Genomic DNA, 7068 nt, shown 5'->3' with positions numbered 1-7068 from the left:
GCAGGAATTTTTCTTGCGGGGCTGTAACAGGGTCTCAGGTTTTGGAGGACTTAATATAGTGCAGGAAATTTCACCTAGAATATTTTTTAGTAATAAAAACCACTTCCCTGGTGGCTCATCCAGTAAAGAATCTGCTTGCAATGCAGATGACCCAGGTTCAATCCCTGGGTTGGGAAGATCCCGTAGAGAAGGGAAAGGCTACCCACTCCAGTATTCTTGCCTGGAAAATTCCATGGACAGTGGAGCCAGGTGGCTAGAGTCCATGGGGTCACAAAGAGTAGGACATGACTGAGCAACTATTTATTTTAGTAACAAAAAGGATCCTTTAAATGCAGATAGTCCTATAATTCATCACATAATTTATAATAGTTAACTGCCTCTTAAATATAATCTTATAAATGATGCCTTCTGGAGTTGAAGGTTATGTGAATGCAATCTGTTTAAAATTATCTATTTAGAACATGATAATAGAAGTGAAAAAATGTCTCCTATGAAGTCTTCTAAGAAAGGAAATCATAACAATTTCTGATCAGATAAATGCCCTTCCATTATTAAAATGGATTTAAATAAAGAAACATAAATAGATTTGAATAAGCATGTCAATTTCCTGGGTTTTGTCCTTCTCTACAAACTTGACTCTTTATTGAGTTGAAATTGTATTCTGGTTTTCTGTCATAAGCAAAAAAGTTCCTTAACAGCAGCTCAGAAGTGACTAACGTCGTGGTGAAGCCTACTTCTTCAGCTCCTGGTGGTCCCTCTGCGCTCCAGTCCCCGGTGTAGCTGCTGTCTTGCCTCCACTGATCTTCTCAGGCACCTCTGTCCAAGGAGGACAGGTGTGATGAATCACCATTCCAGCCACAGTGTCCACTTTAACCCTCCAAATGCCACCGTTCTCAGGAGATGCCAACACAGCAACACAGCCTTTGTGACTCAGGAGATCAACCACTCTCAGGCACTATCCAACTGACTCCTGGCACAGCCAATTATTCTTCCCAAAGTCAACTGCTGGGCCCCTCCTGACCCATGACACTTCATGAGCCTCCTGATGAACGTGTTTCTGACATATCCAGCCAAGGGAGATTATTTAAAACCAATCCATGCTCTTCATTATAAATTCAGATCAGACTTGGGTCACCGTAGCTACACCCCTTAAGCACTCCTAGGCCTTCTTCCTGACTTAGGCAGCCCTGGGTCACCAGACACTCATCTGGAGGTGATAGAGCTTCTCCCATTGAACAGCTTTGGGGGGTTCTGCCTTCTATTGATAAAATTGGGTTGCAAGGGTTTGGCATGGGGCTCAGATATATGCATCTCTTGATAAACATTATCCAAATATAACTGAAGTGATTTACAACCCAACTTCCTCCTCAATTCAACATGCTTATTGATACTTCCAAAGCTTTTGGACCCCAGGTCAGGTCTTATGGAAAAGTACTGCTTCTCATATTCATCCAGCGAAACATGAACCAGTCTCCTCATGCATGTCATGATATCCTGACCTTCAGAAGAACCATATGGTCGCCTTTTTCCAAATATGTGTCCAACTTTAGAGCGAGGGATGAAGAAGAGTTGGCCTCCACCATCCAAATCTGACGTGGTATTTCTAAATTTTCTCCTTCCCAGATATTTGTGCCATTGTCACCGTCCAGTTCAATGAAATAGTTTCTGTTCAAGGCAAACAATTCTCCGGCAACTGTAGGTGATTTCATTGGTAAAGTAGCTCCTGCTGGTCCTCCAAGCTTGGAGAAGGGAATGGGATCCCATCTGAAGGGTAGCCCCCAGTTGACTCCTCCCCACAACACTGGAGATTGAACTGAGGTGAGTGTCAACACTGATGGTGTTGGTCACCAGGCACCCAGTCCTCCTGGACGACAGACAGCAAAGGCTCAGTCACATCACAGTTGCTCTGGTCCTTTCATCCTCAGATCAATCCCCCCAATAACTCAATCCAAGGAGTTAGTTTTGAACATACTCATCTAGTTCTTCATCCAAATTGCTGTTCACAGGAAAAACTTCCTAAAGAAGCTGGGCTGGCATGTGGTCTAGGAGGCTGCCGATGGCCCAGGGCCAGGCATACAGATTTCATTGTAGAAACAAATAACACGGCCAGTCGCTCACAAATCCACTGAGTCAGACTTGTCTTTACATGCTGTGTTCCTTGTATGTGGTACGTCTCTGCAATAGCCAAGACCTTACTCAGAAGCTTACTGAAGGCATGTTTCTGATAACCCAGGTCTCTCAACAACTGATCACTTTCATTAAAAATTGTACCCAATGAAGAAGAGAATTTCACATTATCTTTCTTCTGGATCTTCAATGTGGCTATCTATGATGTAAACGATTTTGTTTGCTTTGAATTATCATTCTAATATTCAACTTGGACCTGGACTTAAACAGGGATAGAATTTGGGCTGGTGGGGGTGTGGTGCAGAGTGATCCATTGGAGCCAGACACCTTGATAAACCCATTCTTGAGTGGCTGAGTCACTTCACTGAGGTTGAAATAAACTAAAAGGAAAACCATCCAGGTTGCAGTTATAAAAGGCCATCCACACAGTGATGCTTCCCTCTGTAGACATAGTGTAGCTGAAGGGCCTCTTTCAACGTCTTGGAGCAGAATCTGCTGGAGCTGTAACCTGGTGCTGAAGGCTGGGCCTGGACTGGCGCGGGAGTGAGCAACTCTGGGGATGCAGTCTTAGGCTGGGGGAGGTCATGCTTCTGTGGTTTCACCTCGAGAAGCCTGGCTCCAAACCGCATTACATGAGGAATTTTACATCTCCCCAATGCCTTCTGCCTACCAAGACCGACTAAATCACAGCCCGGAGTCTGGGCTCCATTCTGGCCACATCCACACCTGTCCCATGCGAAGTTCAGATTGTCTAAAAAACTCCAGTCTGATCATCTCGCAATCCTTCCAGAACCGTCCAATGGTTTTCCACTGTAATTAGGACAAAGGTCATGTCCTTTGAAGGCCTGAAGCCCCTCTGAGTTCTGTTCTCCACCGGTCTTCTTTTTTAATTTATTCATTCATTTGTTTTTGGCTGTGCTGGGTCTTCAGGGTTTGCGTGGACTGTCTCCAGTGGCGGCGAGCAGGGGCTCCTCTTCGTTGTGTTGCTCAGGCTTCTCAATGCAGTGCCTTCTCCGTTGTGAAGCTCAGGTTCTAGAGCTTGTGCTCAGTGGTTGTGGCACATGGGCTTAGTTACCCCAGAGCATGTGGAATCTTCCCAGACTAGGGATTGAATCCGGGTCCCCTGCACCGGCCGACAGATTCTTAATCACTGCACTGCCAGCGGAGTCCGTCTCCACTCATCTTGCCCTGTCATTGACTCACGTGGATGCAGTCCAGCTGCCCGCCACCATGAACTTACCAGAAGCACAGCTAACACATTCACTGTGCCTCTAGACTGCCCCTGGTTATTATTTTCCAGTTTGATTAAAAACGCGGGTGCACATATTACCTCTTTCAGGTATTATCTAGGGGCAGAGACAGCCGCTTATCCCATTACAGAAATCATGTGCCAAGAATAATGATCGTGTCTCAGAGGAATCTAACTACATCACTTCAATAAAGTCAAAGCATTTACATTGCTCTTAAGGAAATCGGGTGTGAACAAGAATGACTGACTTGTTGTTAGCGGAGGTGCCAGTTCTGGATGGAAACTCTGCCAGCCGTGATCAAGAGCACAGGGCTGGGAATGATGGGTCTACTGTAAATACGTCAAGTCTGAGATTCAGGAGGACAGGGTTGGGAATGATGGGTCTACCGTAAATATGTCAAGTCTGAGATTCAGTGTGCAGTTGGTTGGATGATTCTGAAGAAGTGGGGAGAGTTCTAGGATGGAGACAAGGCTTCAGAAGCATCACGATTTAGGAGGTGGTTCAAACTATTTGAGTGACAAGGTCATCCAGCAAATGGGTGTTCAGTGGATGTTTCTGGGGCAGGTGGAGAGAAACAGAGAGAAGGTGCAGAGAAAAGACCGTGGGAGCCTAAACCAAGGAGTGGAGAAGTTTAGAGAAAGAGTGTTGCTGCTAAGTCGCTTCAGTCGTGTCCGACTCTGTGCGACCCCACAGACGGCAGCCCACCAGGCTCCCCTGTCCCTGGGATTCTCCAGGCAGGAACACTGGAGTGGGTTGTCATTTCCTTCTCCAATGATGAAAGTGAAAAGTGAAAGCGAAGCCGCTCAGTTGTGTCCAACTCACAGCGACCCCAGGGACTGTAGAACCAGGCTCCTCCGTCCATGGGATTTTCCAGGCAAGAGTACTGGAGTGGGGTGTCATTGCCTTCTCCTCGAGAAAGAGTAACAACGTGGCAAAAAAAAAAAAAAAAAAGACGAGTAGGAAGAAGCCATCTCAATAATCCAGGCCGGAGGAAGGAGGAGTCTGCAGAGACTGAGTCAGGTAACATTTGAGGACCAGGATGAGGTGGAAGTCAGAGAACAGAAGACAGAGCTGACCGCAGGGCCTCAACAGATGAAGCGGCTGCACCCCTCTGCACATTAAATAAAGCTAAAAAAAATAATAAAGACTAGTGTCCCTGTTTTCTAGCTCCTCTCTGGCCCACAGGCTTCTTTTTCCAACCTCATAGTGTGTGAGGTGCATGCGTGTGCTGTTGAAGTCACTTGGCTTTCAGATGCTTGCCTTTCATCTATTTAAAGCAAAAAAAAAAAAAAAAGGGAATGTAAAGGCATCCGGTATCAGCCAGGGTTCTCCGAGGAAATAAAACCAAGTATATGAAGAGATTTATTTTAAGAAGTTAGAGCATGTGATCACGGGGGCTAGTAAGTTTGAGTTTCACAGGGCTGGCAGGCCAGAAACGCAGGCAGGAGTTGCTGTCACAGTCCTGAGAAGAAATTTCTTCCTCTTAAGGAAACCTCAGTGTTTGTTCTTCAGGCCTCCTGCTGATTGGATGAGCAACCCCTGGCCTTACTGAGGGCAATTATCTCCTTTATTTGCGGTCATCTGAGCATAGATGTGAACCACATCCACTTTCCAGAAACACCCAGGTTAGCGTTTAATTAAATATCTGGCTGATGAAGACGAACCATCTCACCTCCCAAATCATGAAAACTGCCGGTCTCCTGCTCCAGGCAGACTTCTGATGAATTGTAGCATTTCTTTGATAAAATACTGGAAAATGGAAGGGCGTGAGGGTCCTCCTGGTGTGTGTGTGTTCAGCTGCTCAGTCGTGTCTGACTCTTTGTGGCTCAATGGATGGTAGCCCGCCAGGCTCCTCTGTCCATTAAATTTTCCAGGCAAGAATACCAGCATGGGTTGCCATTTCCTACTCCACGGGATCTTCCTAACCTGGGAATCCAACCCACATCTCTTGTGTCTCCTGCATTGGCAGGCAGATTCTTTACCACTAGCACCAATAAGGTCCCTCAAATAAGATGTGAAAAACCAAAAGAAGCTGAAATTCACTTTTTCAGACTCTGTTTTTCATCTCCTTCAGAATTCCACCCTCTCCTCCTCCCGCCACAGCCTGTAAGATACAAGAAACCGTCTTATTATTTATCCTGCAGAGTAGCTGCAGAGTAACCTCTCTGGGCATGTTAGCAAGCAGACACCTTTACAACCACAAACCGTGGAGAGCTGATCACTCCCACGCTCTGCTCTTCCGATGTATTTTACAAGACTAAATCGGTCCTCCGAGCTGGCTGATTTTTCCCTCCCTTCTTCTCCTGTCAACCAGTCAGTAACATGAGTGGATGAAAACTTGGGGTCTAACCTCTACCATCACAAGGGTAGTGAGGTCCCCTGAAACACCCACACAGCCACCACTGAACGATCCTCTTCCTCCCAACAGCATATGGCTGATCCAAAGTGAATCCAATTGCAGGGCTGGTCTGCAGTTTGAGTCCTTGCTTTAGGTTAGGATGGAGGGTGCAGGAAGTTGAAAGGGCGTCTCTGGGATTCAGGTGGCACTAGAGGTAAAGAACCCACTTGTTTTCTCCTCTAAACTGCAGGAGACATAAGAGATGCAGGTTTGATCCCTGGGTCAGGAAGATCTCCTGAGGAGGGCATGGCAGCCCACTCCAGTATTCTTGCCTGGAGAATCCCATGGATAGAGGAGTCTGGAGGGCTATGGTCCTTAGGATTGCAGAGTCAGACACAACTGAAGCGACTTAGCATGCATGAAAGCAGATAAATAAAAACAGGAAGCTTACCACCCAGGGCTGGGGCGAGGGTGAGGCTAGTGAGGTGCTGGGGGCCACAGGAATTTAAAGAGGTGCTCGTTTTCAAATCCATGACGGTATTGAATTAGCACCTCAGAGTGACTCTTTCCTGAAAATTTACGCCCTAGGTGCCTCACTCTAGCCCTGGCCCTGATACCAGCAGAATATCCCCATCAAGGAACTTCTCATGGATATGCAGGTTTGGGACTGGTCCCCAGAGTCATGTCTGGAATGATCACTGCAGCTGATCCGGGGGCCTGGTTAGGCCTGGGAACCACTATCCTGGGACCAAAGTGTGTGTTTTCACCTCCAGCTGCTGGTGTTGGCAGCCCCTGTGGGTCACAGTAAGGATATTGACCTTTACTCCATCTACGCAAAGAGGGAGCCACTGAGGGCCTTGTGGAAGAAGAATGATGTGGTGTGACTTGGATTTGAAAAGAATCGCTCTGGCTGTTTGGATTGAGAAATAGATGGAGGTGGGGCAGAAGTAGCAAGAGTAGCAGCCACGGCTAGACATGAAGTGATATTTGTCCATCAGACCCAGAATTGTCTGGAAAAGAAGCACCAGTGAGGTGAACTTGGGGGTGGTCTGGGGGTGAGAGAGAAAGAGGGAATCAGGCTGTACGACTCCAGGACTTTTAGCCAGAACAACCAGAAGGACGGGCTCTCCACTGACCTGTTGTGGGGAAAGCTGTAGGAGAGGCAGGGGTGAGGCAAGGTCAGGGCTCGGCTGGCTGAGTCTGAGATGCCCAGGTAACTCCTAAGTGGGAATGTCCCACAGCAAGGAATGGACGGTCTGAGTTCAGGGGAGCGGTCTGGATATAGACACCAATTTTGGAGTCATTAATGGTGTGAGATGAGCAGAATTCGAGAAAGGAAGGGGTCTAAGATCT

General features: G+C 47.1%; 1 pseudogene; it reads right to left on the bottom strand.

Annotated features, from left to right (window-relative positions):
• Positions 1-730: 730 nt before the first annotated feature.
• Positions 731-6248, bottom strand: LOC102265232 (polypeptide N-acetylgalactosaminyltransferase 11 pseudogene; annotated as a pseudogene).
• Between the last annotated feature and the right edge of the window lie 820 nt (positions 6249-7068).

This window comes from Bos mutus, chromosome 26 (genome assembly GCF_027580195.1).
Source record: "Bos mutus isolate GX-2022 chromosome 26, NWIPB_WYAK_1.1, whole genome shotgun sequence".
Classification (NCBI taxonomy): domain Eukaryota; kingdom Metazoa; phylum Chordata; class Mammalia; order Artiodactyla; family Bovidae; genus Bos; species Bos mutus.
This window is presented reverse-complemented; position numbering and strand designations above follow the sequence as displayed.